The 15,923-nt window shown below is 41.8% G+C and overlaps 1 long non-coding RNA gene across 1 annotated transcript in view; it reads left to right on the top strand.

Annotated features, from left to right (window-relative positions):
• The window catches only part of LOC140070758 (uncharacterized), a 45,339-nt gene that overhangs the window by 9,104 nt on the left and 20,312 nt on the right, over window positions 1-15,923 (top strand). Inside the window, exon 2 of the long non-coding RNA XR_011848980.1 lies at window positions 8,198-8,246. This is a non-coding gene — a long non-coding RNA (uncharacterized lncRNA). The remainder of the gene's footprint in view (window positions 1-8,197; window positions 8,247-15,923) is intronic.

Below are 15,923 nucleotides of genomic sequence, written 5' to 3'. Positions count from 1 at the left end.
TTAGGCTATACGGTAAACAAAAAGAAATAAAGAGTAAAAAATCCAGTACAGAATTGATGCTTTTCTACTCCTGCCCTCAAAAAAATATTCCTAAATTCTCAACAATAGGGGATGCCAACCCCAAAATGGTAACACTGGAAAAAGCATCTCATCCTGCAAAAAAAATGCCATCACATGGCCCCAATAACGAAAAACCGAAAATTTTATAGCCTACAAAAGGGGCCAATGAGGAAACTAAAATTCTTGCAGCTGCCGGGCGCTACTTCCCTTCTGCGCCTCGCTGTGCGCCCATAAAACAAGTAACGACCACATGTGGGGGGTCTCTGCACTTGGGAGAAATCGTATAACAAATTGTATGGTGGGTTTTCTCTTTTTATCTTTTGGAAATGTGTACATTTTACTGCTAAATGAACGTATAACCGACACAGTTTGACCATTCTAAATTTCACCTTCATTTTGATGTAATTACTCTCAAGGGGTTAACAATCTTTCTAAAAGCTGTTTCTGAGAGTTTGAGGGGTGTACATTTGAAAATGGGTTGGTTATATAGGAGGTTGTGATGTTAAATATGTAAAATTTCATTCAAAACTGTATTTATCCCCAATTCTGGGGGGCTCATTAGTATAGCAACTTGTTCACAACCGGCATTTTGTAATACTTTTTTTGTTTGATACTCCTCCATAGATGTGTTGTGTGGATTTAATAAATGTTTACATTTTCTACCACTGTGTCTGTTACTTTGTTATTTTGTTACTCTTTGCATGCATTATAGGTGTGTTGTACTATTTTGGAGGGGTTAGTTATTGGCTGTATACTTTCACCCCCAAATCCCCTTTTTAGGTATGGTCTCTAATTACACAGTTAAAACTACACCGATGTCCATTTATACTGACTTGCACAATAATAAGAGGTTGCAAAGGCTCAGTTGGGGTTTTTAATCATTAGGCGGCTATTTCCCACTGTTTTATTTGGAGCTCTGCTGTCCGATTTATCATTTATTATTGGTGCTGACTCTTTAATAAATCTCTCAGCAGTGTCTGCAGAGCCTATGCTATGTTTTTTATTTTGGGGCTAGATTTGACATGCTTTGTGATTTTGAGGGTGATGCTACTGGAGGTACCAGAGAGTGGAAGATGGGTGTCTTTGTCACTTAAGAGGTGGTGATACAGGCTGAGTCAACTGAAGCAGCAGAGGTGTCTCAAGTGTCTGCAGGCTTTTTTGGTGTCTCATCCACTGCAACTCAATACCCTCTCTATTGCTCATTTGTATACCCATAACTTTTTGACTATGTCTTATAATTTGGGCCAATAGTTCAATTGCAATTGAAAACTGTAGAGGTTCCATTGTATATAACAAAGCTCTCAGAAATCTCCCCATTAATTTCAATCCTTGCTCCTGGTCTAGTATATACGGTCCGAACCCATCTAATGAACCCCTGACAAAAAGTAACTCTCTCCATAACTGCCCATAGATAGCCCCAATCAACCCTATCAAAAGTTTTGACAGTCTCGAGTGTCACCACCGCTCTTTCGTAACTATCCCTCTACATACATCTCTGCATATCAAAAAAAATCTTCCTTAGGTTCATAGATGTTGATTTTTCATGCACAAAGCCATTTTGATCTTCACCTATAATTGAAGTTATAATCTTCCTTAAACACTATTCAAGAATTTTTGCATCTATTTTATTGTCTATGTTTATTTAGTATATGGGGTGAAATGATCCAGAATCCAACGATCCTTGACTTGTTTTTTTATTAAAATATTTAATGCTTCCAACATAGACTGCTGGAGTTCACCATTAGCAAATGCTGCTTGAATTACCCAATGTAAATACAGTGTAATTGTATCCCTATATTTATGTATGTGTATTTATTGTATTTATATTTATATATATTTCAGCTGCTAAGCCATATAACCCTGGGGTTTTTCCAATTACCATAGTATCGATGGCCCATTTTACTTCCTCCTCCATTAAATTCTTTATCTACTAATTTTATTTTAGATATTTTAATTCCCTCTAAATAATTGTTAAGTTCCTTCTGAGAATATGTTGCTTGTTTCTCATATAATAATCCATTAATATTTTATTAATCTCATTTTTCTAACTATATCATTTTTATATCCCCTTATGGCCACTATATATGTGGGCTCTGTCACGGGTGCTCCTGCAACCCACCTCCCGGGTCGCAGGTGCACCCCAGCCCCTCTCCGCTGCGCCAGTCCCCCACTGGCTCACTTACCTCGCTGCAATCCCACAATGACTCCGCCTCCTAGGGGGCGTATTGGCCGGCTTCCAGAGATTTAAAGGCCCAGTGCGCCAATAATTGGCGCTGGTTGGCTCCCAATTCTGATAAATTCCCAGCCCCTTCCTGTGTTCCCTTCCAGATCTTTGTGCTTCTATGCCTAAGAGAAAGCTGTGTTTCATGCCTTGCCCACCACCGCGGACAAAGTCACGCCTGTGGAACAACCTGGTGGTACAACCCGCAACAAGTCCAACCTGCTTTGCAGCGAGTTCTGGTGAAAACCCGGTACCCAGTCCCAGTTGTCGGTTTACGCGATTGTCCGTGGTGGTCCAGTGGGTCCACAACCCCTGGTTCCTGACATGCTCATTTTGATTTTTACCACCAATCCCAAAATCCTACCCGGCCTACTTCTCTCCATGAACATCTTTTCCTGAATCCTTGTATCAATATTTTTCATTGTTTGATCTACAGTATTTCCAATTCATAAGCTAGGATAGCATCTTCCCATTTTACCTTAATAGTTTCATTAGGGTTAGCTAAATATTCTCTCTCTAATATAACCACTTCCTTCCTAGTGTCATCAATCCTTGTTAATCTCCTACCCTTTACTATTTTTGCATTGTTGAATCATTAAACCTCTAAGAAAACATTTAAATGTGTCCCAAGTTACTCCCAACTGTTTCTCATTATTATTTTCAAAAAAACCACTAATTTTATTTTTACTAAGCGTGTGATCTGTAATTGAATATATTGTATCAGGGTGCACCCTACATCTCATCATTCCATTCCAATCCACTATTAATTGTGCATATACTGGGAGATGATCCAAAACTCCTCTTGCTGAAAGATTATTTCTCAATACAAAGTCGATCCGTAAAAATATTCTATGTGCTTTAGAGTGACATGAAAAAGTCTTATACATTAGTTCCAATGTCTCAATCGCCATATATACCCACTGTAATTCTTTTGTAAACTTATGCAGAGCAAATATCTTATCCCTATAATTCATTTGATTTTCTTTACATCATCTAATTTTTCACGTATAACCATATTAAAATCCACCAGTTGTATCATCAGGCACTTTGTACAAAAATTATTCTTACCCCACACATACACACCATCATGGGCCAATGCACCACACATCCACATATATACTCATATATACTCATAATTACTCATGCTAGTAAGTAAAAAAGTGCATGTGCAGATAAAAGGTGACTGTAGAATAAGGGGGTGGACTCAGGGAATGTATGACTTAAAAGATATCATTTCATATATGGATAATACAGAGGAGAACAAATAAATAGATTTGATGGGCCAAATAACAATCAATTTAGGTAATATACATACATAATATATACACGTAAGTAATGTCTGTATAGTGTATAAAAGACAAATACCTACACATTACAAAACAGAGCACGGATTCAGAGGCAAGGGAGGCAGGCCAAAACACTAAATGACAAGAAAGACATAAGTTGTAATAGAGTAAGAAGAAGTGATCTCCTGGTCCAAATGGAATCCCCCACGAAGAACAGACGGGGGGTCATTAAGCAGAAACCACGAGAGCGGTAAGCAAAATGGGTCAAAATTCTATAGAATAAAGAATGTATAAACTATGTCAATTGATTTAAAAAACAAAAACAAATGAGTATGTACCATAACCAACCGCATACAAACCATGGAAAGTACTGATATAAACACCCATGGAAATCCAAAGTGGCAAAAATATAAGTGACCACGCTTACCCAAAGGAAGTTATTTACTCCTCCCTAATAATATATGTGAGCAAAACTACATCACATAAAAAAATGCAATAAAAGGAGATCAAAATGTCACACAGTCCTCAAAATGGTAGCACTGAAAACGTCTGTTCATTTAGCAAAAAATGACACTTAAAGGAAACGTACCACTGCTGATGGTAGGTATTATATGTAAACACTGGGCACCAGCTCAGGGTGGGCTGGTGCCGGAGCTTACCTTTGCTAGTGTTTTAAACCGCTATATCGCGGTTTAAACACATTTTGATTTACAGCCCCGAGGTAGCTTCGGCGCTGCGCGCAGCCGTGCGCGTGCGCGCGCGCCTCCATAGGAAGTCCCAGAGGCGTCTATGGTAGGTAGGTTTCCTTTAACACAGCTCCATACACCGAAGTATGAAAAAGTTATTAGCGTCAGAATATGCCGAAAATGTTTTTTTCATTTTCGTATACAATCGTTAAAACTAGAGATGAGCGAACATACTCGTTCTAGCATTAGCGTACTCGAAACTGCTCGTTGCTCGGACGAATATTTCTCCAGCTCGAGAAAATGGCATCTCCTGCCTTTTTGATTTTTGGCGGCCAGAAACAGAGCCAATCACAAGCCAGGAGACTCTGCAGTACACCCAGAATCACGTGGTACACTTACATGTCGATAGCAGTGGCCTGATCAGGTGACCCTGGAATAGACTAGCCACTGCCGCGGTGCTCGGATCATTCTCTGCCTGGATGCCGCTAGGGAGAGAGCTGCTGCTGGTCAGGGCTAGCGTTAGGGTGTTCTATTAGATTAGTGTTAGGCAGGAGTGAGTCTACAAGAACCAAACAGCCCTTGTTAGGGCTACAATAGCGTTATTTATTTATTTTTTTTTAAATTTGCTTGTGGCTGGGCTTGCTGGCACTAGTAGTGCAGTAACTACCATAATGTGACGAATTAGCAGGGAGACTTGCGAACGTTATATTTAGCTCTTAGTGACACACATATCCATTTCAAACAGCTAAGTGGGACAATTTATTGGGGGTTTGATTGAATTAGGCACAGTCTTTTTTTTTTTTCAAAAGTGAAAGTCAAAGTGACAGCACAAAATGTGCTGTCAGTGGTGCAAGTGCAATTTCATCTAGCTTAGTCTGCCTGCTACTGTTTAGCAAGCTAGTCTCCAGAAATCTCAGACGTGTGGCATAATCAAATACGTTTTTTTGTTCACATTAGTACCGGGACATTCAGCAATCCGCATTTCAGTTTGCTTTCTGATTTCTTCTGCGTGTTTCATTCATAAAGAAATAAAAAAAAAAAAAAAAACTGCCGCTGCCTCCCATGCCGTCCCCTATAGTGTCAGGGTCAATTATTGGGTGTTTTAGATGCTATCTCGCCTCACTCGGTCATCGCCATGCTGTTGCCCATAATTTTGGCATAATGGTGCGATTAAGCAACCTCAGAGGCATCCATGCATGCTGCCCCTGCTGTTTCCTGTCCATTTCCGTGGTGTTTCCATAATTTTCTGAGGTTTCCAGGTGTTTGGCCAAGCTTCCCTGTGCAGAGCCTTGGTCCCCTTGAAAAGTGCTTGAGTCTCCCATTGACTTCAATGGGGCTCGTTATTCGAAACGAGCATCAGAAAAAGTTTGACTCCAATAACGAGCACTTGAGCATTTTAGTGCTCGCTCATCTCTAGTTAAAACACAATAAAGCCTATTTGGTATCACCGTGATCGTACCAAACCAAAGAATAAAGAAGAGGTGTTATTTGGAGAACACTCTGAAAGCTGTAAAAACTGAGCCCACAAGAATGTGACGTGAATGTGTTTTTTTCCAAATTTTCCACGTTTGGAATTTTTGGCAGCTTCCCAGTATACACCATGGAATAATAAATAATGTGACGGAGAAGTGAAATTTGTTACGCACAAAATAAGCCGTCACACAGCTCTGTACACAGAAAAATGAAGGTGGAGAGCAAGAAATGAGCGAAAAAACCCTGCATCCTTAATTGGTTAATAAATCTACAGACTTTCACCCAGTCTTGTTTGTTGAACTGTAGGAAGGCATTTAACTACCTGTTGAGCTCCACATAGACCCTGGGGGTACATGAAGTGGGGGGAGGACAATATCACTAATTATGAAAAGAATCAAGGGCCCAATTGTTGTAAATGATTGCATACTTTAGATAATAATTAGAGATGAGCGAGTATACTCGTCCGAGTATACTGCTCGGTCGAGTATTAGCATACTCGGACCGGCTCGTTACTCGGACGAGTATCTTGCCGGCTCGAGATCGAGCAGTAAATTAATAAAATAAATTGAATAAAAGTATTTTTATTGTAAAAAAAAAATATTACACATGTTTGCAGATGTTTTACTTGTAAGAACACATTGAAATAACACTATTCTTCACTTTCCAGGTGTTCGCGCGTGTCTCCCGCTAGGTTCGGAGATGTTCGGAACATCTGGAATGTGAAGAATATTGTTCTTTCAATGTGTTCTGCACTTAAATGGTCCTGTATTCACTGTTTTTAATGTTTTAATTCTATTCTTCACTTTGCAGCTGTGCGCGCGTATCTCCGAACCTATCGGGAGACACGCGCGCACACCTGCAATATGAAGAATAGAATTAAAACATTAAAACAGTGAATACAGGACCATTTAAGTGCAGAACACATTGAAAGAACACTATTCTTCACATTCCAGATGTTCGTGCACATCTCCTAACTTAGCGGGAGACACGCGCGAACACCTGCAAAGTGAAGAATAGTGTTATTTCAATGTGTTCTTACAAGTAAAACATCTGCAAACATCTGGAATTTTTTTTTTGCACTGTTCTTTTACTGTTCAGTTTTATTAAAAAAATGCTCGGGTCTCCCATTGACTTCAATGGGGCTCGTTATTCGAGACGAGCACTCGAGCACCTGGAAAAGTTTGTCTCGAATAACGAGCACCCGAGCATTATAGTGCTCGCTCATCTCTAATAATAATGTATTTTAGAGTCATAAAAGCTTGGTATTTTCTTCAGTTATGAACACATAGGTGATGCTAGGTCACAGAAAACATGTGAAGTCAGGATTTTACAAATGTATGCTATAACCTGGCAATTATAGTGATTTATAGCTGTCATGCAATTATTATTTTACTGTGTTACATAATCATTTCACACCATTATCACCCCAGATGAATGAAATGGGTGGTAACAAGAATTAGCATCACCACAAGAGAAGTAGCATTGCACAGTTCCCACTCAAATTATAGCTCTTTTTTTATTTTAATCATAGACATTTATCTCCTATATCATATGATAGAAATTAAATGTCTCAGCTGATGGTCCCACAACTTGCCCAATAATGTTAATGACTACAACAAAATTAAGCTTTTCTCCAGTAAGCCAGACAATATAGATAAAAATTCAGCTGTCAGGATCAGAGGTAGTGGATCCTCTGTACTACACGAGTGATGGCGTAAGCCAACCTGGGAGCGGAGTCTAAGTGGCATCTGGTTTTCACCAAAGCCTGCCGCAAAGCGGGATGGACTTGCTGCAGCAAGGTACCACCAAGTTGCCGCACAGGCGTAACTCTGCTGGCAGTGATGGCCAAGGCGTGGTAAAAAGTTGTGAAGCAGATTCGTGGTCGGGGACAGGCAGGAGGTTGAGACAAGCAGCATGGGATCAACTTTAGGGACAAAGCAGAAGATCAGGACAAGCAGCACGGAGTCAAAGTCAGGAACGGAACCGGGGTCACAATGGGAAATCAGCAGACAGGCACTAGACAACAAAACAAGCTTTTTCTGAGGCATACAGCACAAAGATCCGGCAGGGAATGCTGGGAGAGGCCGGCTATTTATTCAATTCGTTGGAATGGCCAGCACCATTCAGCGGTGCGGTGGCCCTTTAAGTCTTTGAGCGCCAGTGTCTATTTTCCCGTAAATCAGTCTTTTTTCTGTTTGTGGATGTACACCACCACTCTTAATCTTTTTTGATAAAACTGAATTTTTTATCTTGCCCGCTTGGAGTGCTAGAGAAAATCATAGTTTTGGTGTATCCACCTTACCTTACAGCAAACGCTGGGCAGTCTTGTTCACCTGCATGTCTGACCAAGCCGTGCACATAGAAGTCACATTCTTCCACATTCCTCTCATATGAGATTTTATCGGGTAAAAGGGGGCGTGGTTAAGTGAACGACCCATCACTAAAGGGCAGTTTCCCTTATGTCTACACAGAGAGAAGACCTTTATTTCATCCATCTTAACCCTTGTTGAAGTATAGCCGGTAAGAAGACTGTTTATATGAATCTACTACTAGCAGCTACAGGACCACTCCGTATAAACTTTGTTGTATAAAGTATGGATCTGTAATTGCACAGATAGGCTTAAACTCATGGTCAGCCATGTTTGGTCCCAGATTCTATCTTTATTAGCTTGTTGCCTGTTATATGCTAATCTTATGTATGTAACATGCTCCTTTTATTTTATTGCAGTATTCTAATGGCTTGTACATTCTTGTTTTTCTTCAATTTCACCCTAATCCTACATTGGTTTAATAAATCTACAGACTTTCACCGAGTCTTGTTTGTTGAACAGTAGGAGGGCGTTTAACTACCTGTCGAGCTCCACATAGACCCTGGGGGTACATGAAGTGGGGGGCGGACAATATCACTAATTATGAAAAGAATCAAGGGTCCAATTGTTGTAAATGATTGCATACTTTAGATAATAATGTATTTGCTGTAATAAAAGCTTGGTATTTTATTCAGTTCTAAAATCAAAGGTGATGCTAGGTCACAGAAAACATGTGAAGTCAGGATTTTTACAAATGTATGCTATAACCTAGCAATTATAGTCATTTATAGCTGTCATGCAATTATTATTTTACTATGTTACATAATCGTTGCATAATATTATCACCCCAGATGTCCTCAGACCGAAATGGGTGGTAACAAGAATTAGCATCACCACAGGAGAAGCAGCATTGCACAGTTCCCACTCAAATTATAGCTCATTTTAATCATAGACATTTATCTCCTATATCATATGATAGAAATTAAATGTCTCAGCTGATGGTCCCACAACTTGCCCAATAATGTTAATGACTACAACAAAATTAAGATTTTCTCCCGCAAGCCAGATAATATAAAGGCAGCTTTAGTGAGTCATAATAAAAGTTGTTGATTACATCAACAAAGAGAAATGAGACAGACCTATGCGTTTCGAGATCAGTATATTACTCGCTTGGAGTGCTAGAAAAAAATCATAGTTTTGGTGTAAATTAGGTCTAACCCTAATAATCCTTACATAGCAGGGCTAACCCATTACGCCCAATGACAAAGGCAGTATCAGGACTCATCCAAAAAGGGAACTGATAGGTCCTATAAGTTTCCCTACAAAAGGCTGTAATAGAGAACTGCCACACAGGCTATTGCAGTAGTTTTAATAGTAACAGTATAAATTCATGAAGTTCATTAAAATTCTGTATGTTATGCGTTTCAGGCAAAAAGTTTTTTTTTACACAGACCAATCTGCGTACGGGGTGTCACCTGAAAAGCATAATTTAAAGATTTTTTAATTCAGGGCTTCATGAATAAATACTGATACTATTAAACACGCTGCAAGTTTCACGATTCAGGGCTAGTGGACCAACTGTACCACCGCGTGTGATGACGTAAGCCAAATGGAAGTCTGGTGCCTTCCGCAAAGCGGGTTGGACTTGCTGTCACGAGATACCACTAGGTCGCTCCGAAGGCGCGACTTTGCTCGCAGTGGCGGAAAAGGCAAGGTATAGAATCATGAGGCAGAATTGCGGTTAGGGACAAGCAGGAGGTCAAGACAGGAAGCACAGAATAGAGGTCAAAGGCAAAGCAGTAGGTCAGGGCTGGCAGCCCTGTAATCAGGAACAGAACCAGGGTCATAACGGAAATCAGTCTAATCACACAAGGCAAGGGACACCACTTTTTCAATGGCATGAGAACACAAAGATCCGGCGGGGAAGAGGCTGGCTGTTTATTAAATTAGCGGCAAATTTGGCGCACATATCCACTAGGAAGCGGGGACGCACCGGACTGAAGGAGCCACCGCTGGATCATGGAAAGGTAAGTGAGACTGCTGGTGTGTGTGTGTGTGTGTGTGGGGGGGGGGGGGGCACCCACCATCTCACATGGCACGCAGGCTTGTCATCTCCTCTAGGCTTCCCCTGGTGGTCGGAGTGCTCTGCTCTGGTCTCCTGCTGGCTGAAGATCCCTCTTGCCGCCCCTTCCCTGTGGCCCTACTCTCATTTCTTAGTCCTCGAATTTGATGGTTGTGAAACAGTTTATCTAGTTATAGTAATTCATAGGGATATATCCAAGTTTGAGACCCTTAACATTACCCCAGTTCTGTATTATATGACCGCAAAACTCAAAGTGTGGTCCACAAGGTACACTCCGAGGCCTGGCCTTGCTTTGCTCCATATGCAGAAATACCGCCAGGCAGTGCAATTGATTTATACAGTGTGGTAAATAGGGATGGGAAGATCGTACTGTACTTCTTGCATGGACAGTGATTATAAGGAATAGAGTGATAGACTATCATGGGGACAACTCTATGGTGTGCTCTCCCATTACGCCCCTGTGGTGTAGCCCTTTCCTTCCTGAGCTTGCTATTTACCTGACTTTGAATACTGGGAACATAAGGTGGTTAAATACCTTACTAAATTATTTACTCATATCAGAATAGGATTCTTAGGACTTTTGCGTACCTTAGTCAGGAGTTTGACCTATTACCCAATGATAGGTATTTTTAGTTGACCCACTTGATCACTTTAAAAAAATAACCCATAAAAGTATATCTGGTCCCTCTGTATAGCTCCAGATGTACAGACTTTCTTCAGACTTGTGTACTAGATGTCGGGAGCTTTTTCCACATGGTTTGGGAATGCCCATCCTTTCAGGGTTATTGAATGGACTTTCATTCCTACATTAGCGCTCGGGTCTCCCTAGTGTCTGTTACCTTCAGGTGTCTGGGTCTTCTGGGTCTGGTTAGGGACATTCTTCAGGTTATGTTTGAATGGCTCTTTTTCGTTTACTAATGTTCAATGGTAAGAAGATGGTCTTGTTAAACTGGAAACCTCTGTACCTCCCCACATTTTCTAAATGGATTGTGCTGATTAATGCGGATCTTCCAGTTTATAAAGTCACCTATGCTGCCAGATGTACTCTGGATAGGTTTTCTTTGATTGGGATATTTGTGGCTGCCAAACTGCTTCTCACGCTGGGGAGAAATAGCTGCCAAATACCGTATGTGCGTGTGTGTGGTTGGGTATGTCTCCACCCAAGGAAAGAGGTGCCTCAGCTGGGATCATTCTTCATTTTTTTTTCTTTTTAAGAGTTTTTTTTTTTTGATTCAGTGCACCCTAAAGAGGATGTTGTCCTTTGTAAGTGGTTATACTTTTGAAAACTGAAAATAAAGTCTTTAATAAAAACACTGCAAAAGTCTCTGTGGCAGCACAATTCTGGGCTTATTTATTTTTTTCCCGACTGTATTACTGCCAAGAAGTGGTGCAGTTATACGGATGCTGTTGAACTTGCTTGTTGGGGCTACATGACATTAGAGGCCTATTTTCTCAACCAACAGTTGAGAGGCAAACATACCAATTCTTTTGAAATACTATACCTAAACTCAAACAATATCACATAAGGCGCTGTCCTCCAGTCTGCTTGTCTGTTTTTTTTTTTTTGTTTTTATTGCTAGCTATGTGTGAAGATTTCACCACTGAGATCAGTGATTGGCAGTAGAAGTAACCTTCCCTGAATAGCACATCATCAGAAAACAGTGCTGGAATGGTAGGGCACATTAGGTTTATCTGCATTTTTATTTTAGTCCATTAAAATTTGTTATATTTTCCCAAAACACATCAGAAAAACATGTATTGTATGAAACATACAATTTTTTATTGGACTGAAACTTCCTTGTTTTCTCTACCATTGGATACTCCAGCAATACAAACAAGCTCCATTCCATTGCACAGTGAAGACCAATGCCATCTATAAAGAGATGTAAATTAAACAGCAAGGAAGGGTGTGATGTAGCCATTTTCTTTTATCCTTATATGTCAGTATAGGTTTATCTGTATTACAGCTGCTTTGTGTTTAAGCCATAAAACTCCTTTAAGTGGGGAATGTGAAAGTTTATCAGACATTACACAAAGAAAAAGACCTATTGCGATAGAGTAAATATCTTCGGATTCACAGAAAATGCCGTTCGGCTTAACCACCCCTTTTATTAATAAAAGTGAAGTTTTAGTGGTAGAGTTAAAACCAAGTGTACTTATACCATGGAAATTGACATTTTAAAACCATCAGCAGAGAATGGATGCTAATCAAAATTCATAAAATCATAAAAATGCTGAAAAAGTAAATCCCTCATTAAGCCCCTTTGGGCTCAGGGTACTGAGGCGATATATATCCATCATGCCTCCAACTGTAACAATTGTCACCTAGCACCTATTTTGACTTGATCAATACCCCAAAAGCATAGTTTTTCCTTATCATTATTGTGTACCAATTTCATATGTTTCGCCTGAAAGGTGTCTTTATGTGTCCATACTGTACTTCGACGGGATGATATCCATCTGAACTCGTGTAATGTCTTACCCATGTATAGTTTCTTACAATTATACTGTGCCATATAGACTACTCCTGTTGTCCTATAGGTAATGTATCTCTTAATTTTATATGTTGTCTGAGAGTCAGAGAAAATCTTTTTCTTTAAAGGGAACCTACCACCACAAATCTACCTATAAAGGTAGATTGGGTGGTAGGTGGATCAATGGGACGTGAGGATAGCCCTTTTAAGGGCTAATCCTCACGTCCCCACACTTTTTTGATAACTTTTATTACGCATATATTCAAATTTCCTTTTGCGGCTACTGAGGCGTGGAGTAGCCGCATCTGAGGTTACACGAGGCGGCTACTCCACGCCCCGGTAGCCTCTTTTCCCCTCCTACTCACCCATCTTCGGCGCGCAGCTCCGCGTAGCTGCGTGCCCTCGTCCAGTGATCCTGCCGTCTGCGCATGCGCAGAAGAGCAGGCCCGTGCCTGTTTCGGAGCAGTGACCACGCAGGCGCGGGCCTGCTCTTCTGCGCATGCGCAGACGGCAGGATCGCCGGACGAGGGCGCGCAGCTACGCGGAGCTGTGCGCCGGAGATGGGTGAGTAGGAGGGGAAAAGAGGCTACCGGGGCGTGGAGTAGCCGCCTCGTGTAACATCAGATGCGGCTACTCCACGCCCCAGTAGCCGCATAAGTAAATTTGAATATATGTGTAATAAAAGTTATCAAAAAAGTGTGGGGACGTGAGGATTAGCCCTTAAAAGGGCTATCCTCACGTCCCATTGATCCACCTACCACCCAATCTACCTTTATAGGTAGATTTGTGGTGGTAGGTGCCCTTTAACATGTATTTACAGAAGGAAGGAGAAGGGGTATGATCCTATCACTTTTAGTAACCAAGTCGAGATCTGTGTTAGTTTTTCTGTATAGTAACTGTGAACTATCATATCTCTTAAATTTCTTCCACTGTGGAAGGTTATATGGTGTCACTTTCTCCTGAAGATCTTTGTCTGAGGTAACTAGTGGCCAATATTTTTCTAAGATCTCCTTTACCTTTTTGGCATAACCATCGTAGGTGGCAACTAGAGATGAGCGAACATACTCGTCCGAGCTTGATGCTCGTTCGAGCATTAGCGTACTCGAAACTGCTCGTTGCTCGGACGAATACTTCGCCCGCTCGAGAAAATGGCAGCTCCCGCCGTTTTGCTTTTTGGCGGCCAGAAACAGAGCCAATCACAAGCCAGGAGACTCTGCACTCCACCCAGCATGACGTGGTACCCTTACACGTCGATAGCAGTGGTTGGCTGGCCAGATCAGGTGACCCTGGGACAGACTAGCCGCTGCCCGCGCTGCTCGGATCATTCTGTGTCTGGATGCCGCTAGGGAGAGAGCTGCTGCTGGTCAGGGACAGCGTTAGGGTGCTAGTAGATTACTGTTAGGCAGGAGTGATTCAACAAGAACCCAACAGCCCTTCTTAGGGCTACAATAACGTTATACTTTTTTTTTTTTTGTTTGCTTGTGGCTGGGCTTGCTGGCACTAGTAGTGCAGCTAGTACCATATTGTGAGGAATTTGCAGGGGGACTTGCTACCGTTGTGTTTAGCTCTTAGTGACACACATATCCACCTCAAACACCAAAGTGGGAAAATTTATTAGGGGTTGGATTTCAATTAGGCACAGTCTGTCATTTCCTTTTTATTTTACGTTTATTTTTTCATAACTCAGCGTCATCTCATCAGTGTGCTTTCATACTTGGCTAGAAAATAGCCAAAGGAGAATCCAAACGGCTTACTTACGCCTACAATAGCGTTATATATATTTTATTTCTGGTTGATCTGCTGGTGGCTGTCCTTGCTGCAGTGCATATACTAGCCAATTGTGAGGAATTTGGAGTGAGACTTGCGACCGCTGTGTTTAGCGCTTAGTGACGCACATATAAATCGCAAAGACCGAAGTGGGAAAATTTATTAGGGGTTGGATTTCAATTAGGCACAGTCTGTCATTTCCTTTTTATTTTACGTTTATTTTTTCATAACTCAGCGTCATCTCATCAGTGTGCTTTCATACTTGGCTAGAAAATAGCCAAAGGAGAATCCAAACGGCTTACTTACGCCTACAATAGCGTTATATATATTTTATTTCTGGTTGATCTGCTGGTGGCTGTCCTTGCTGCAGTGCATATACTAGCCAATTGTGAGGAATTTGGAGTGAGACTTGCGACCGCTGTGTTTAGCGCTTAGTGACGCACATATCCATCGCAAAGACCGAAGTGGGAAAATTTATTAGGGGTTGGATTTCAATTAGGCACAGTCTGCCATTTCCTTTTTATTTTACGTTTATTTTTTCATAACTCAGCGTCATCTCATCAGTGTGCTTTCATACTTGGCTAGAAAATAGCCAAAGGAGAATCCAAACGGCTTACTTACACCTACAATAGCGTTATACATATTTTATTTCTGGTTGATCTGCTGGTGGCTGTCCTTGCTGCAGTGCATATACTAGCCAATTGTGAGGAATTTGGAGTGAGACTTGCGACCGCTGTGTTTAGCGCTTAGTGACGCACATATCCATCGCAAAGACCGAAGTGGGAAAATTTATTAGGGGTTGGATTTCAATTAGGCACAGTCTGCCATTTCCTTTTTATTTTACATTTATTTTTTCATAACTCAGCGTCATCTCATCAGTGTGCTTACTTACGCCTAGTCCTATAGCAGAACAGGTTGGAAGAGGCAGTGGTGGGGCCAGACGGAGAGGCAGGGCCAGAGCAGGTGCATCAGCGCCAAATGTGTCACGTAGTGAAGCTCCCGTGGCGAGGGCTCCCGCGGCGAGGGCTAGATTTTCAGAAGTCTGGAGCTTCTTTAAGGAAACACCGGATGACCGACGGACTGTGGTGTGCAACCTTTGCCAAACCAGGATCAGCAGGGGTTCCACCACTACTAGCTTAACTACCACCAGTATGCGCAGGCATATGAATGCTAAACACCCGAATCAGTGGCACCAAGCCCGTTCACCTCCGGCCGTGCACACCACTGCTCCTTCCCCTGTGTCAGCTGATAGTCAGCCCCCTGCCCAGGACCCTGGCACAAAAATCCCATCGTCGCCTCCACGATCCTCCACAGCATCCACCAGCGTTCAGCTCTCCATACCCCAGACGCTGGAGAGGAAAAGAAAATATAGTGCAACCCACTCGCACGCCCAAGCCCTTAATGTCCACATCTCCAGATTGCTTAGCCTGGAGATGCTGCCCTATAGGCTAGTAGAGACCGAGGCCTTTCGCAACCTCATGGCGGCGGCCGCCCCTCGGTATTCGGTCCCCAGCCGCCACTACTTTTCCCGATGTGCCGTCCCAGCCCTGCACCAGCACGTGTC

Source organism: Engystomops pustulosus, chromosome 7 (assembly GCF_040894005.1).
Source record: "Engystomops pustulosus chromosome 7, aEngPut4.maternal, whole genome shotgun sequence".
NCBI lineage: Eukaryota > Metazoa > Chordata > Amphibia > Anura > Leptodactylidae > Engystomops > Engystomops pustulosus.
This window is presented reverse-complemented; position numbering and strand designations above follow the sequence as displayed.